We start from the raw sequence: 14963 nt of genomic DNA, 5'->3' as shown, positions 1-14963 counted from the left end.
AAGGTCTAAGGAAGGGATCCAGTTTCAGCTTTCTACATATGGCTAGCCAGTTTTCCCAGCACCATTTATTAAATAGGGAATCCATTCCCCATTTCTTGTTTTTGTCAGGTTTTTCAAAGATCAGGTGGTTGTACATGTGTGGTTTTATTACCGAGGGCTCTATTCTGTTCCATTGGTCTATGTCTCTGTTTTGGTACCAGTACCATGCTGTTTTGGTGTTACTGTAGCCTTGTAGTATAGTTTGAAGTCAGGTAGCGTGATGCCTCCAGCTTTGTTCTTTTGGCTTAGGATTGTCTTGGCAATGCAGGCTCTTTTTTGGTTCCATATGAACTTTAAAGTAGTTTTTTGCAATTCTGTGAAGAAAGTCATTGGCAGCTTGATGGGGATGGCATTGAATCTATAAATTACCTTGGGCAGTATGGCTATTTTCATGATATTGATTCTTCCTATCCATGAGCATGGAATGTTCTTCCATTTGTTTGTGTCCTCTTTTATTTCCTTGAGCAGTGGTTTCTAGTTCTCCTTGAAGAGGTCCTTGACGTCCCTTGTAAGTTGGATTCCTAAGTATTTTCTTCTCTTTGAAGCAATTGTGAATGGGAGTTCACTCATGATTTGGCTCTCTGTTTGTCTGTTATTGGTGTATAAGTATGCTTGTGATGTTTGCACATTGATTTTGTATCCTGAGATTTTGCTGAAGTTGCTTATCAGCTTAAGGAGATTTTGGGCTGAGACAATGGGGTTTTCTAAATATACAATCATGTCATTTGCAAACAGGGCCAATTTTACTTTCTCTTTTCCTAATTGAATACCCTTTGTTTCTTTCTCTTGCCTGATTGCCCTGGCCAGAACTTCCAACACTGTGTTGAATAGGAGGTTGAGGGAGGGCATCCCTGTCTTGTGCCAATTTTCAAAGGGAATGCTTCCAGTTTTTGCCCATTCAGTATGATATTGTCTGTGGGTTTGTCATAAATAGCTCTTATTATTTTGAGATACGTCCCATCAATACCTAGTTTATTGAGAGTTTTTAGCATGAAGCGCTGTTGAATTTTGTCAAAGGCCATTTCTGCATCTATTGAGATAATCATGTGGTTTTTGTCTTAGGTTCTGTTTATATGATGGATTAACGTTTATTGATTTTCGTATGTTGAACCAGCCTTGCATCCCAGGGTTGAAGCCAACTTGATTGTGGTGGATAATCTTTTTGATGTGGTGTTGAATTCAGTTTCCCAGTATTTTACTGAGGATTTTCACGTTGATGTTCATCAGGGATATTGGTCTAAAATTCTCTTTTTTTTAATTGTGTCTCTGCTAGGCTTTGGTATCAGGATGATGCTGGCCTCATAAAATGAGTTGGGGAGGATTCCCTCTTTTTCTATTGATTGAAATAGTTTCAGAAGGAATGGTACCAGCTCCTCTTTGTACCTCTGGTAGAATTCGATTGTGAATCCATCTTGTCCTGGACTTTTTTTGGTTGATAGGCTATTAATTATTGCCTCGATTTCAGAGCCTGTTATTGGTCTATTCAGGGATTCACCTTCTTCCTGCTTTAGTCTTGGGAGGGTGTATGTGTCCAGGAATTTATCCATTTCTTCTAGATTTTCTAGTTTATTTGCATAGAGGTGTTGATAGTATTCTCTGATGGTAGTTTGTATGTCTGTGGGATCGGTGGTGATATCCCCTTTATCATTTTTTATTGCGTCTATTTGATTCTTCTCTCTTTTCTTCTCTATTATTCTTGCTAGTGGTCTATCCATTTTGTTGATCTTTTCAAAAAACCAGCTCCTGGATTCATTGATTGTTTTTTTTTGAAGGGTTTTTTATGTCTCTATCTCCTACAGTTCTGCTCTGACCTTAGTTATTTCTTGCCTTCTGCTAGCTTCTGAATGTGTTTGCTCTTGCTTCTCTGGTTCTTTTAATTGTAATGTTAGGGTGCCAATTTTAGATCTTTCCTGCTTTCTCTTGTGGGCATTTAGTGCTATAAATTTCCATCTACACACTGCTTTAAATGTGTCCCAGAGATTCTGGTATGTTGTGTCTTTGTTCTCATTGGTTTCAAAGAACATCTTTATTTCTGCCTTCATTTCGTTATATACCCCATAGTCATTCAGGGGCAGGTTGTTCAGTTTCCATGTAGTTGAGCGGTTTTGAGTGAGATTCTTAATCCTGAGTTCTAGTTTGATTGCACTGTGGTCTGAGAGACAGTTTGTTATAATTTCTGTTCTTTTACATTTGCTAAGGAGTACTTTACTTCCAACTATGTGGTCAGTTTTGGAATAAGTGTGATGTGGTGCTGAGAAGAATGTATATTCTGTTGATTTGGGATGGAGAGTTCTGTAGATGTCTGTTAGGTCCACTTGGTGCAGAACTGAGTTCAATTCCTGGATATGCTTGTTAACTTTCTCTCTCATTGATCTGTCTAACGTTGACAGTGGAATGTTAAAGTCTCCCATTATTATTGTATGGGAGTCTAAGTCTCTTTGTAGGTCTCTAAGGACTTGCTTTGTGAATCTGGGTGCTCTTGTATTGGGTGCATATATATTTAGAATAGTTAGCTCTTCTTGTTGAATTGATCCCTTTACCATTATGTAATGGCCTTCTTTGTCTGTTTTGATCTTTGTTGGTTTAAAGTCTGTGTTATCAGAGACTAAGATTGCAACCCTTGCTTTTTTTTGTTTTCCATTTGCTTGTTAGATCTTCTTCCATCCCTTTATTTTGAGCTTGTATGTGTCTCTGCACGTGAGATGGGTCTCCTGAATACAGCACACTGATGTGTCTTGACTCTTTTTCCAATTTGTCAGTCTGTGTCTTTTAATTGGTGCATTTAGCCCATTTACATTTAAAGTTAATATTGTTATGTGTGTATTTGATCCTGTCATTATGATGTTAGCTGGTTATTTTGCTCATTAGTTGATGCAGTTTCTTCCTAGCCTTGATGGTCTTTACAGTTTGTCATGTTTTTGCAGTGGCTGGTACTGGTTGTTCCTTTCCATGTTTAGTGTTGCCTTCAGGAGCTCTTGTAAGGCAGGCCTGGTGGTGACAAAATCTCTCAGCATTTGTTTGTCTGTAAAGGATTTTATTTCTCCTTCACTTATGAAGCTTAGTTTGGCTGGATATGAAATTCTGGTTTGAAAATTCTTTTCTTTAAGAATGTTGAATATTGGCTTTCACTCTCTTCTGGCTTGTAGAGTTTCTGCAGAGAGATCCGCTGTTAGTCTGATGGGCTTGCCTTTGTGGGTAACCCGAGCTTTCTCTCTGGCTGCCTTTAACATCTTTTCCTTTGTTTCAACCTTGGTGAATCTGACAATTATGTGTCTTGGGGGTTGCTCTTCTCGAAGAGTATGTTTGTGGCATTCTCTGTATTACCAGAATTTGAATCTTGGCCTGCCTTGCTAGATTGGGGGAGTTCTCCTGGATTATATCCTGCAGAGTATTTTCCAACTTGGTTCCATTCTCGCTGTCACTTTCAGGTACACCAATCAGACGTAGATTTGGTCTTTTCACATAGTCTCATATTTCTTGGAGGCTTTATTCGTTTCTTTTTACTCTTCTTTCTCTAAACTTCTCGCTTCATTTCATTCATTTGATCTTGAATCATTGATACCCTTTCTTCCACTTGATCGATTTGGCTAGTGAAGCTTGTGCATGCATCACGTAGTTCTTGTGCCATGGTTTTCAGCTCCATCAGGTCATTTAAGGACTTCTCTATGCTCTACGCTGTTTATTCTAGTCAGCCATTCATCTAATCTTTTTTCAAGGTTTTTAGCTTCTTTGCGATGGGTTCGAGCATCCTCCTTTAGCTCGGAGAATTTATTACCGATCGCCTGAAGCCTTCCTCTCTCAACTCGTCAAAGTCATTCTCCATCCAGCTTTGTTCTGTTGCTGGTGAGGAGCTGTGTTCCTTTGGAGGAGAAGAGGCGCTCTGATTTTTAGAATTTTCAGCTTTTCTGCTCTGGTTTCTCCCCATCTTTGTGGTTTTATCTGCCTTTGGTCTTTGATGATGGTGACGTACAGATGGGGTTTTGGTGTGGATGTCCTTTCTGTTTGTTAGTTTTCCTTCTAACAGTCAGGACCCTCAGCTGCAGGTCTGTTGGAGTTTGCAGGAGGTCCACTCCAGACCCTGTTAGCCTGGGTGTCACCAGCGGAGTCTGCAGGACAGCAAATATTGCAGAATGGCAGATGTTGCTACCCGATCCTTCCTCTGGAAGCTTCGTCTCAGAGGGGCACCCGGCTGTATGAGGTGTCAATCGGCCCCTACTGGGAGATGTCTCCCAGTTAGGCTACTTGGGGGTCAGGGCCCCACTTGAGGAGGCAGTCTGTTTGTTCTCAGATCTCAGACTCTGTGCTGGGAGAACCACTGCTCTCATGAAAGTTGTCAGACATGGATGTTTAAGTCTGCAGAAATTTCTGCTGCCTTTTGATCATACAGGTCACCAGGGAAGTGGGGGAAAGCAGGCAGTATGGGGGAAAGCAGGCAGTAACGGGCCTCACCCAGCTCCCACAAAGCCCGAAAGGCCAGTCCCACTCCCAAGGTGCCCCTTCCAGCAGCACTGAGTTAATTTCCAGGCAGCTGCTGAGCAGGATTGAGAAGCTGCCCCAGGCTATAAGCCTCCCCCCGCCCCCCCGCCGAGAAAGTAAGCAGGGCTTTCAGGTTTCACGCTTCCCTACCTGCCATGGTTTCTTTGCTGCTTTCTGCACTGCCTGTTTGCCTCCTCCCCTGATTCTGTCCAGGAAACTTCATGTTTGTTTGAAATTGTTACACAGTTCAGCTGGAAGTTTCCTTCTCCTTGTGGTCTTTCCCCAATTCCACTGGCAGCCCTCCCCAAGGGCCTCTGTGAGACAAAGTCAGGAATGGCTTTCCTGGTGACAGAGAGTACCCACAGGGCTCTTCTGCTTCTTCCTTTATCCCTATATTTCTCACAGCACTCTAAATTAATCTCAGCTCCAGGTGAGGTCACATCCTTCTCTCGTGAATTGGCCCTTGGGGATCCCCATTGAGGATGTGTGTTCAGGGGCAGACATTCCCTTTCACACATTGGGCACTCACAGTTTGGCTGTCTCAGGGGACCAGCAGCTGTAAACTGTTTCCTTTGAAAGGTCTATGGATTCTCTTGGCTTTCCTGGTATGTTCCTGTGGTAGTAGTTCTTGGAGCAAAAGTTCATGGTGTGAGTCTCCACACACTACTCGGTGTGTCTGGGTGGGAGCTCCAAGTTAGTTATGCGCCCTATCTGCCATTATTTTCCCATTTTGAATTAGTTTTCATATATTGTGTTACGTAAAAGTCCAACTTCATTCTTTTGCATGTGGATATCGAGTTTTCCCAGCAACATTTGTTAAAAACCTGTCCTTTTCCCATTGAATGGTCTTGGCTTCCTTCCCAAAAATCCTTTGACCATAAAGTGAGATGCCTTTTTTTCCTCTGAATTCTTTATTTCATTGTTCTGTATGTCTGTTTTCATGCCAGTACTGCACTATTTTTATTAATGTAGCTTTGTAGTAAGTCTTGAAATCAGTAAGTATGAGTTTTCTAGCTTTGTACCTCTTTTTCAAAACTGTTTTGGCTATTTGGGGTCCCTTAATATTCCATATGAATTTTAGAATGGATTTTTCTCTTTCTGCAGAAAACATTGTTGGGATTTCAGTAGGAACTGCATTGAATCTGTAGGTCACTTTGGATAGTACTGACATCTTAATATTAAGTTTTCTAATTGATGAACATGTGATGTCTTTATGTATTCTTTAATTTCTTAAAGCAGTGTTTTGTAGTTTTTGTTGTACAGATCTTTCACTGTCTTGGTTAATTCCTGAGGTTTCTTTTTTATGCTATTGTAAATGGAATTATTACTTCAAGAAATGTTCTAGTTAGTGCGTAAAAATGTAACTCATTTTTGTGTTGACTTTGTATCTGCTTCTTTGCTAAATTATTCTAACAGGTTTTTTTTTTTTTTTTTGGAATCTTTAGGGTTCCCTGCATATAAGATCATATTATCTGTAAGAAGATAATTTTACTTTTTCTTTCCAGTTTGGTTGTCTTTTGTTTCTTTTTCTTTCCTAATTGCTCTGGGTAGAACTTCCAGTACTATGTTGAATAGAAGTGATGAAATCAGGAATTCTTGCCTTGTTGTGGATCTTAGAGGAAAAGCTTTGAGTCCTTTACCATTTGATCTTAGAGGAAAAGCTTTTAGTCCTTTACCATTGTGTATGATGTTCACTGTGGGTTTCTCATATATGACTTTTATTATGTTGAAGTAGTTTCCTTCATTTCCTAGTTTGTTGAGTGTTTATATCAGGAAAGGATATTGAATTTTGTCAGATACTTTTTCTGCATCAGTTGAGATGACCATGTAGGTTTTTTTTTTCCTCCTTAATTCTATTAATGAGGTGTATTGCCTTGATTGATTTCCATACATAAACCATCCTTGCATTCCAGGATAAATCCCACTTGGTCATGATGTATAATCTTTTAATATGCTGCTGAATTCAGTTTGCTAGTATTTTGTTGAGAATTTTTACATCACTGTTAATAATGGATATTGGTTTGTAGTATTTTTTTTTTCTGTTTTTAGGCTGTTCTCATTTCTTTTTCTGAAAATAATTTTAATTGACACAGTCATTGTACATATTTATGGAGTACATAGTGATGTTACAGTACATATAATGTATCAGGGTAATTAGCATATCCATGATCTTAAACACTTCTTTGTGTTAGGAACATTCAGTATCCTCCTCCTAGCTGTTTGAAACTATATTATTATTGTTAATTATAGTCATCCTATAGTACTATAGAATACAATAACTTATTTCTCCAACTATTATCATTAGCTGTAATTTTGCATCCTTTAACACATCTCTCCCTATGCCTCCCTTCCCCTTCTCGGTTTCTACTATCCTTTGTTGGTTTGTGGTTTTCTTGTGTGTCTTTGTCTGGCTTTGGTATCAGGGTAATGCTGGCCTCACAGAATAAGTCAGGAAGTGTTCCCTCCTCTTCTGTTTTTTGGAAAAGTTTGAAAAGGCTTGGTTTTAGTTCTTTTTCAAATGTTGAGCAGAATTCACCAGTGAAGCCATCATGTCCAGGTCCAGGGCTTTTCTTTGTTGGGAGGTTTTTGATTACTCGTTCAATCGCCTAACTGATACAGGATTTTCAGAGTTTCTGTTTGTTATTCTGTTTCAGTAAGTTTTGTGTTTCTAACAGTTTTTCCTCATCTAGGTTATGTGGTTGTTGACATTCAGTTGTTCATAGTATCCTCTTATCATCCTTTGTATTTCTGTGAAACTATTAGCAATGCCCTACTTTCATTTCTGATTTCAGTAATTTGAGTCTTTTCTTTTTTTCTTAGTTTAGCTAGAGATTTATCAGTTTTATTCCTTTTTGAAGAACCAACTTTTAGTTTCACTGATTTTTCCATGTTGCTTTCCTGTTTTCCATTTTGTTTATCTCTGTTCTTTTCTTTATTGCTTTATTTCTTCTGCTAGCTTTGGGTTTAGTTTTTTCTTTTTCTAGTTTTTGAAGTTGTAAAAATAGGTTCTTGAATTGAGAACTTTCTTTTTGTTTCATGTAAGTGTTAATAACTATAAATGTCTCCCTTAGTACTGCTTTATCTGTGTCCCATAAATTTTCTTATGTTGTGTTTTTCGTTTGTCTCTAAGTATTTTCTAATTACCCTTGTGATTGATTCTTCACCCCATTGGTTGTTTGATTTCCATGCATTTGTAAATTTTCCATTTTCCTTCTTTTATTGATTTCTAACTTCATTGTATTGTGCTCAGAGAAGATACTTTGTATGCTGTCTTTTAAAATCTATTAAGACTTTATTTGTGGCCTAACATGGTCTGTCCTGGGAAATATCCCCTGTGTACTTGAGAACAATATGCATTTGGTTATTGTTAGGCAGAACGTTCAGTCTATGTCTGTTAGACCAAGTTGGTTTATTATGTTGTTCAAGTTCTCCATTCTGTGTGGTTCTGTTAATTATTGAGAGTGGGGTACTGAAGTCTCCCAACTATTATCATAGAACTATTTCTCCTTTCATTTTTTTCACCTTTGGTTCATATATCTCAGTGGTCTGTTATTACGTACATAAGTGTTTATATAGCTGACCCCTGAACAACACAGGTTAGGGATGCTATCCCCCACACAGAAATCTGCATGTAACTTTTGACTTTTCTAAAGTTTACTAATAGACTACCGCTGGAAGTCTTACTGATAATGTAAGCAGTTGATTAACACATTTTATATATGTATTATTTACTGTGTTCTTAGGATAAACTACAGAAAATAATATATTAAGAAAATTATAAAGGAGAGAAAATTTATTTACAGTTCATTAAGTGGAAGTAGATAATCATGAATGCCTTCATTCTTGACATCTTCACATTGGGTTGAGGAAAAGGAAGGATTGGTCTTGATGTCTTCTGGGTGGCAGAGGTAGAAGAAGATGCACATATAGATGGACCTATACAGTTCAGACCCATGTTGTTCAAGGGTCAACTATAATTGTTATATCTTTTGCTGTATTGAATCTTTTATTAATATATAATGTCCTTCTTGTCTTTTGTAACTTTTTTTGATTTTAAGTCAATTTTGTCTGATATTAGTATGGCACTTCTGTACTGTTTGTTCTTGTATGAATGGAATATCTTTTTTCCATGCCTTCACTTTCACCCTGTTTGTGTCCTTGGGCCTAAAGTGAGTCTTTAGTAGACAGCATGTAGTTGGATGATGTTTATCCATTCTGCCAATCTCTGCCTTTTGATTAGAGTTTAACCATTTACATTTAAAATCATAAGGAGGAACTTCTGTCATTTTGCCATTTTTTTCCATGTGCTTTATAGCTATTTTGTCCTTCATTTCCTGCATTACTGGCTCATTTCTTTTTGTGTGTATTCTATAAGCTATTTTCTTTGGTTACTATGATGATTACACTTAATATTTAAAAATTACAATATTTATACCAGCTTAATTTCAGTAACATAAAAAAATTATGCTTCTTTACAATTCCATCCCCACCACTTGTTGATGTTGCAGAATTATATCTTTATACATTGTGTGTCAAAAAATATAAACTAATTTTTTAATGTGTTAGTCTCAAGTTATGTAAAAAACAAAATGTGGAGTTCCAAACCAAAGTTACAATAATACTAGAATTTATAATTGCCTATGTATTTACTTTCACTGCAATTTTTATTTTTTCATATAGCTACAAGTTATTATCTAGTATTCTTTTGTTTCAACCTGGAGAATTTTGCTCTATAGAGCAGGTCTTTTGGTAATAAACTCTCAGCTTTTTACTTGAGAATGTTTTATTTAAGAATGTCTTGAGAGGCTGAGGCAGGCGAATCACCTGAAGTCGGGAGTCAAGACCAGCCTGACCAACATGGAGAAACACCGTCTCTGCTAAAAATACAAAAAAATTAGCTGGGTGTGGTGGCGCACTCCTGTAATCCCAGCTACTTGGGAGGCTGAGGCAGGAGAATCGCTTGAAACCAGGAGGTGGAGGTTGTGGTGAGCCAAGATCGCGCCATTGCACTCCAGCCTGGGCAACAAGAGCGAAAATCTGTCTCAAAAAAAAAAAAAAGAATGTCTCAGTTTTTGTTTTAAAGGATGGTTTTTGTGGATGTAGGATTCATGGTTGGCATTTTTTTTTTGTTTTATTATCTTAATTATATTGGCCTATGCCTTCTGTCCTCCAGACTGTCTGATGAGAAATCTGATAATTTTATTGAGGACTGCTTATGTGTGATTAGTTACTTCTTTCTTTCAGCTTCCAGGATTTTCTCTTTGCCTTTTAGTGGTTTCATTATAATATGTTTTGCTGTGAGTCTCCTTGAAGTCATTCTACTTGGAGTCTTTTTCAGCTTCTTATATGTTTATATTCATGCCTTTTATTAAAATTGGGGTTTTCAACCATTGTTTCTTCAAACATTTTTTCTCTCTCCATTACTTGGGACTATGACAGTGTGTATGTAGGCCTACTTGCTGGTGTCACAAGTCCCTTAGGACCTTCACATTTCTTTAGCCTTTTTTCTTTGTTTTCCTAAGACTCAATAATTTCAATTGTTCTCTCTTCAAGTTCACTGATTCTTTTTTTCTTCCTGTCCAGATCTGCCTTTCAGTCTCTCTAGTGGATTTTTAATTTCATTTATTGTACTTTTCAGCTTCAGAATTTTTTGTGTGTATCCTTTTAGGTTTCCATTCTCTGTGTTTCTCTTACTCTATTGCTTTTTTTTTTTTGAGGTCTGACTCTGTTGCCCAGGCTGGACTCAAACTCCTGGGCTCAAGCAATCCTCCCATCTCAGCTTCCTGAGTAGCTGGGACTGTAGTTGTGCACACTGTGCCTGGCTCAGATTTTCCATGTGTTTATTCATATTTCCATTTTGTTCATACATAATTTTCTTAACTTGGTCCACATTTTCCTTTAGTTCTTTGAGCATTTTTCAGAAAGTTGTTTTATAGTCTTTGTTTAACAGATCTACCATCAGGTCTTTTTCAGGGACAATTTGTTAGTTTATTTTCTTTCTTTTAATGGGCCATGTTTTTCTGTTTCTTTGTATACCTTGTGACTTTTTGTTGAAAACTGGATGCTTAAATTTAATTTAATGTGGTAATTCTGGAAATCAGGTAGTATCCCTTCCCCAGGGTTTGCTTTTTTTCTTTCTTTTTTTTTTTTTTTTAATTGTTGCAGTCTCTTTGCCAAAGATCAGTCTGAGATTTTGTAAAATTAAGGTATTTTCAGGTCTTTTCTGTGCCTGTGCCTTAAGCTGGATATGTAATACAGTAGTCCCTCTTTATCCCTGGTTCCACTTTCTGAAGTTTCAGTTATGGTCAACAGTGGTCCAAAAATATTAAATGGAAAACTTCAGAAATAAACAGTTCATAAGTTTTAAATTACATGCTGTTCTGAGTAGCATGATGAAATCTTGTTCCAACCTGCTTGGGACATAAATTATCCCTTTGTCCATCATATGCACATTGTATATGTTACTCACCCGATAGTCCCTTAGCAGCTGTCTTGATTATTAGGTTGACTCTTGTGGGATTGCAGTGCTTGTGTTCAGTTCAATAAAGTTAAGGTTCAATAAAGTTAAAATAAAGTTTCAATAAACTTAACCTTTATTTTACGTAATGACCCCAGGGCATAAGAATAGTGATGCTAGCATATTGTCATGATTTTTTTTATTATTTAATATCTTATTGTGCCTAATTTACAAATCAGACTTTCTCATAGGTGTGTATATTTAGGAAAAAACATAGTACGTGTAAGGTTCTGTACTACCTGAGGTTTCAGGCATCCACTGGGGTTCTGGGAACATATTCCCTGTGGATAAAGGGGGACTACTATAGTGAATTTCTGTTTTCCCTTATATATGCAGTTTCTTTTGAATGCCTCAGTCCTTAATGTCTGGCTCCTAAAAAAAGGAAAAGGACAAAAGTGAAGAGGGTTGGGGAAAGCACCAGCCTTTAAGTTCCTTGGAAGTTACCTCAGCTAGAGGGGGAGGGGCTTGCATCAGTGGATGGAGGTACAACCACAATGGCTGCCAGCCCCTGCACCTATATCTTCGTGATCAGAAGTAGCAGTCAACAGTCAGAACAACCATTCCTGGTATTTGGAGGACGGGGTCCTTATTGCCCACCCTAACTGCCACAGCTACATATAAGCTGCTCCACAAACAATGTGCACAGTTGCCTGCCTATGGGAGTGAGGGTGGGGTGGGGTGAGTAGCTGCTGCTGAGCAAATAACTGAAATTGACTGAAATCAGCCACAGTTTACCTTACTGTCCAGGACTTTTTCTTGAAGTTTGAAGTTTTCAATATACTTTGAGAGCTTCAAAATAGTTGTATGAGATAGATTCTACCAGCGTAAGTGTTCTCTGGGTATACAGACTCATTCTTGGTGCTTTCTACTCTACTGTCTTCCAAGAATCCTCTGACTTAATCATGGATTCTTCATATCTCACAACATATCTTGTCTTTCCATTTAGTCGTTTTATTTTAGATCCTTTATGGAATTATAGTTTTCTTTATGTAGAGCCTATACATTTATAGTTTTGTTATTCTTTGTTACTTACAGCTTTTTTGTTTGCTATTGAAACGTGACCTTCCATTATAAGTTGCATATTATCTGCATATAAAAAGTGATTGACTTCACATACTTTGTAAATGGCAGCCTTAAGTGAATTTACTAGTTTTTTTGGACAGCATTTTAGTATTTTTTCCGAAGATGGCCATAGTATCTGCAGTTAATGATGACTTTCCCACCTCTTCTGAAATATTTGTACCTTTATCTTCTTGTGCAGTTGGATTGGCTAGTGCTTCCAGTATTAAATAGTGTTGATAACCTGCACCCTTGTCTTAAATGAATACTTTGTGCATATAAGTATAGAAATAGGAGCATGATGCAGAAAGAACAAGCTCTTCAAGAATAATCTGCTTCCAGGTATGTCTTACAGCCTTCTGAACCTTGTAATGGATAAGGATCAGCCTACTTCTGGGACAGGCAGATAGGACATTCGTGGAGAAAGAATATTGGATGTTCCTAGAAAGTTTTCAGTGTGATAAAGCAGTATAATTTTCTCCCAACCTTGGGTATTGTAGAACCTTTCACTCACATCCATGTGAAGAGACCACCAAACAGGCTTTGTGTGCGCAATAAAGCTTTTTATTTCACCTGGGTGCTGGCGGGCTGAGTGCGGAAAGAGAGTCAGCAAAGGGAGATCGGGTGGGGCCGTTTTACAGGATTTGGGTAGGTAGTGGAAAATTACAGTCAAAGGGAGTTGTTCTCTGGCAGGCAGGGGCGGGGGACACAAGGTGCTCAGTGGGGGAGCTTTTGAGCCAGGGGAAGGAATGTCACAAGGTAATGTCATCAGTTAAGGCAGGAACAGGCCATTTTCACTTCTTTTGTGATTCTTCAGTTACTTCAGGCCATCTGGATATATACATGCAGGTCACAGGGGATATGATGGCTTAGCTTGGGCTCAGAGGCCTGACAGAACCTGTTGAGGTTGCAAAAAATATTTGTGACTCTTGGAACAGTAACAAAAAGTTGTTCTGACTTTTTATTTTCTGAACCTGGAATTGTGGGACGATTTTAAAGAGTATAATTTCAACTGGAGACTTGGGTAACTTGATTTTGATTGCGAAGCATCTGTATAGCTCATGTTGTATGTCCAGTTTATGGCTTTGTATTATAGAAATGTATTTAAAGCTTCAAATGATGAGACCGTACATAATTTCATGGTGGGCAAATTCTTTTTTTTTTTTTTTTTTTCGGTTTTAAGGAGTGGAGAGTTTAATAGGCCAGAAAGAAGGGAGAAGGCAGAAGGAAGAAGCTCCCCCGTACAGAGACAGACGGAGGGAGGCTCCAAAGCCAAGAGAAGGGATCCCCAAGTGCGGTGGACACCAGCCAGATATATATGCAGAGGCTGGAGAAGGTGGTGTTCGATTTGCACAGGGCTCAGGGGATTGGTTTGACTACGCACATCGTTCACGTAGCTCATGAAAGAGCTGGCCCTCCCACCCTAGTCTTTTAATATGCAAATACATGGTGCCGTGATGTTATATGCTCGTGGGGGTTCCAGGAACATGTAGGGCAAGGGCAAGAAGGCTGTGGGAATCGCCATGTTTGGGTGGACCCAGTTTCTAATGGCCTGCATTTACATATGAAAGGTTGCTGGCCTGGCTTTAACAGCCGGGGCTTTACAAGAAACTTTTCCGGAGATGCTTTAAAAAATGAAAACTTTCCAAGGACCCCTTTTTCTTCTCTGCCTAAAATAATTTCTTAATAACTCCTACAACATTCCCCCCTGTGGAGATGCCACACTGACTGCTGTTAGAGGGTTTTGGGCAACAACTCCTTCTGGCTACTTCCTGCTGAAAAGGGACATCAAATGGGGAACAGCAACTAGGGCTCCTCCTGGGGTTGATCTAAGGATCCTCGGAAGAATGGCATGTCCATGTGTGGATCAGTGTGCAGCTGATTTGGAGTTGATTTGCTTCTAGGTGAGTTTGGAGTTTGATTGCTTCTAGGTGAGAAGAAACAATTTGAGTTACAGTATTGAGTATACAGGGCCCAAATATCAATACAAGACATGTAAACAAGAGAGGGCTTAATAAAGGAGTTAACCAATTCCATAAGGAAGACTGGAATTTATTAAAGAAGGATTGTAGCCACCTGGGGCTGAAGCTAGCGTTTTCCCTGAGCCTGTCAATAATTTTGATTTGATCTTTAAGTACCCGTAGATTTTTCTCTACTTTACTAGAGGGGTTAATCACCACTAAACCCAAAAAAAGTCCTAGCAGACTCAGCGATAGTAAAACTTTCATGCTTCCTTGTCAGTAACTATTATTCCTGTTCTAAGGATAATAATTAAGCAAAATACAACAGCAATGGAAACTGTCCAATATTTCAGTTAGAAGGTGCTACCGTGTGTATCCCTATTGCAAACAGTAGAGTCAGTATAGCAGTTCCCACAAGTGTGGTGTAGTAGATAATTTCCATCTAAAATTTTACTTGCCAAGATAATTTCCCTTTGGCGATCTATGAAGCTTTGGTTTTATTTTCCTAAACACAGAAACCTTTGGGTTATGGATACCTTACTCACTTTTATTACCTGGCAGAATTTGCAGGATAATTGCCCACAACTAGTATACTGATTGAGATTTTTACATTACCCATCCCTTTTTCTTTCTTCCAAGCTGCAGAAGATTACCACTTGAGTCACAGGAATAAGCAGGGTTAGTTTAAAATGTAGGCAAAAACCTTAAAAACAATTAATGAGACTAGGATTTAATGACAAATGTATGGTAAGCTTTGGAGCAAAATTTTTCTCTCCAGTTCTCATTTTTGGTAAAAACTAATTGTGAATGAACTTTAGTCTTATACTTGGCCTGATTATTTGCATGAAGTGTTAGCAAGAATGTTTATTTCTACATAGGTCTTTTGGATTGGCTTTGATAAAACTCTGTTC

At 38.4% G+C, this 14963-nt stretch overlaps 1 protein-coding gene across 12 annotated transcripts in view; it reads left to right on the top strand.

Moving 5' to 3' along the window:
- C1GALT1 (core 1 synthase, glycoprotein-N-acetylgalactosamine 3-beta-galactosyltransferase 1) overlaps positions 1-14963 on the top strand; it is a 128132-nt gene that overhangs the window by 37900 nt on the left and 75269 nt on the right. Inside the window, exon 1 of one of the 12 annotated variants that reach the window (XM_063667545.1) lies at positions 13611-13995. The exons of the other annotated variants lie outside the window; for them this stretch is intronic. The gene's annotated coding sequence lies outside the window, so the exon portion shown is untranslated. Of the gene's footprint in view, positions 1-13610; positions 13996-14963 lie in introns of those variants that run through there. 12 annotated transcript variants of the gene reach the window in all.

Source organism: Pongo pygmaeus, chromosome 6, assembly GCF_028885625.2.
Source record: "Pongo pygmaeus isolate AG05252 chromosome 6, NHGRI_mPonPyg2-v2.0_pri, whole genome shotgun sequence".
Taxonomy (NCBI): Eukaryota; Metazoa; Chordata; class Mammalia; order Primates; family Hominidae; genus Pongo; species Pongo pygmaeus.
Note: the sequence above shows the minus strand (reverse complement) of the source record. Positions and strands in the feature narration are given on the sequence as shown.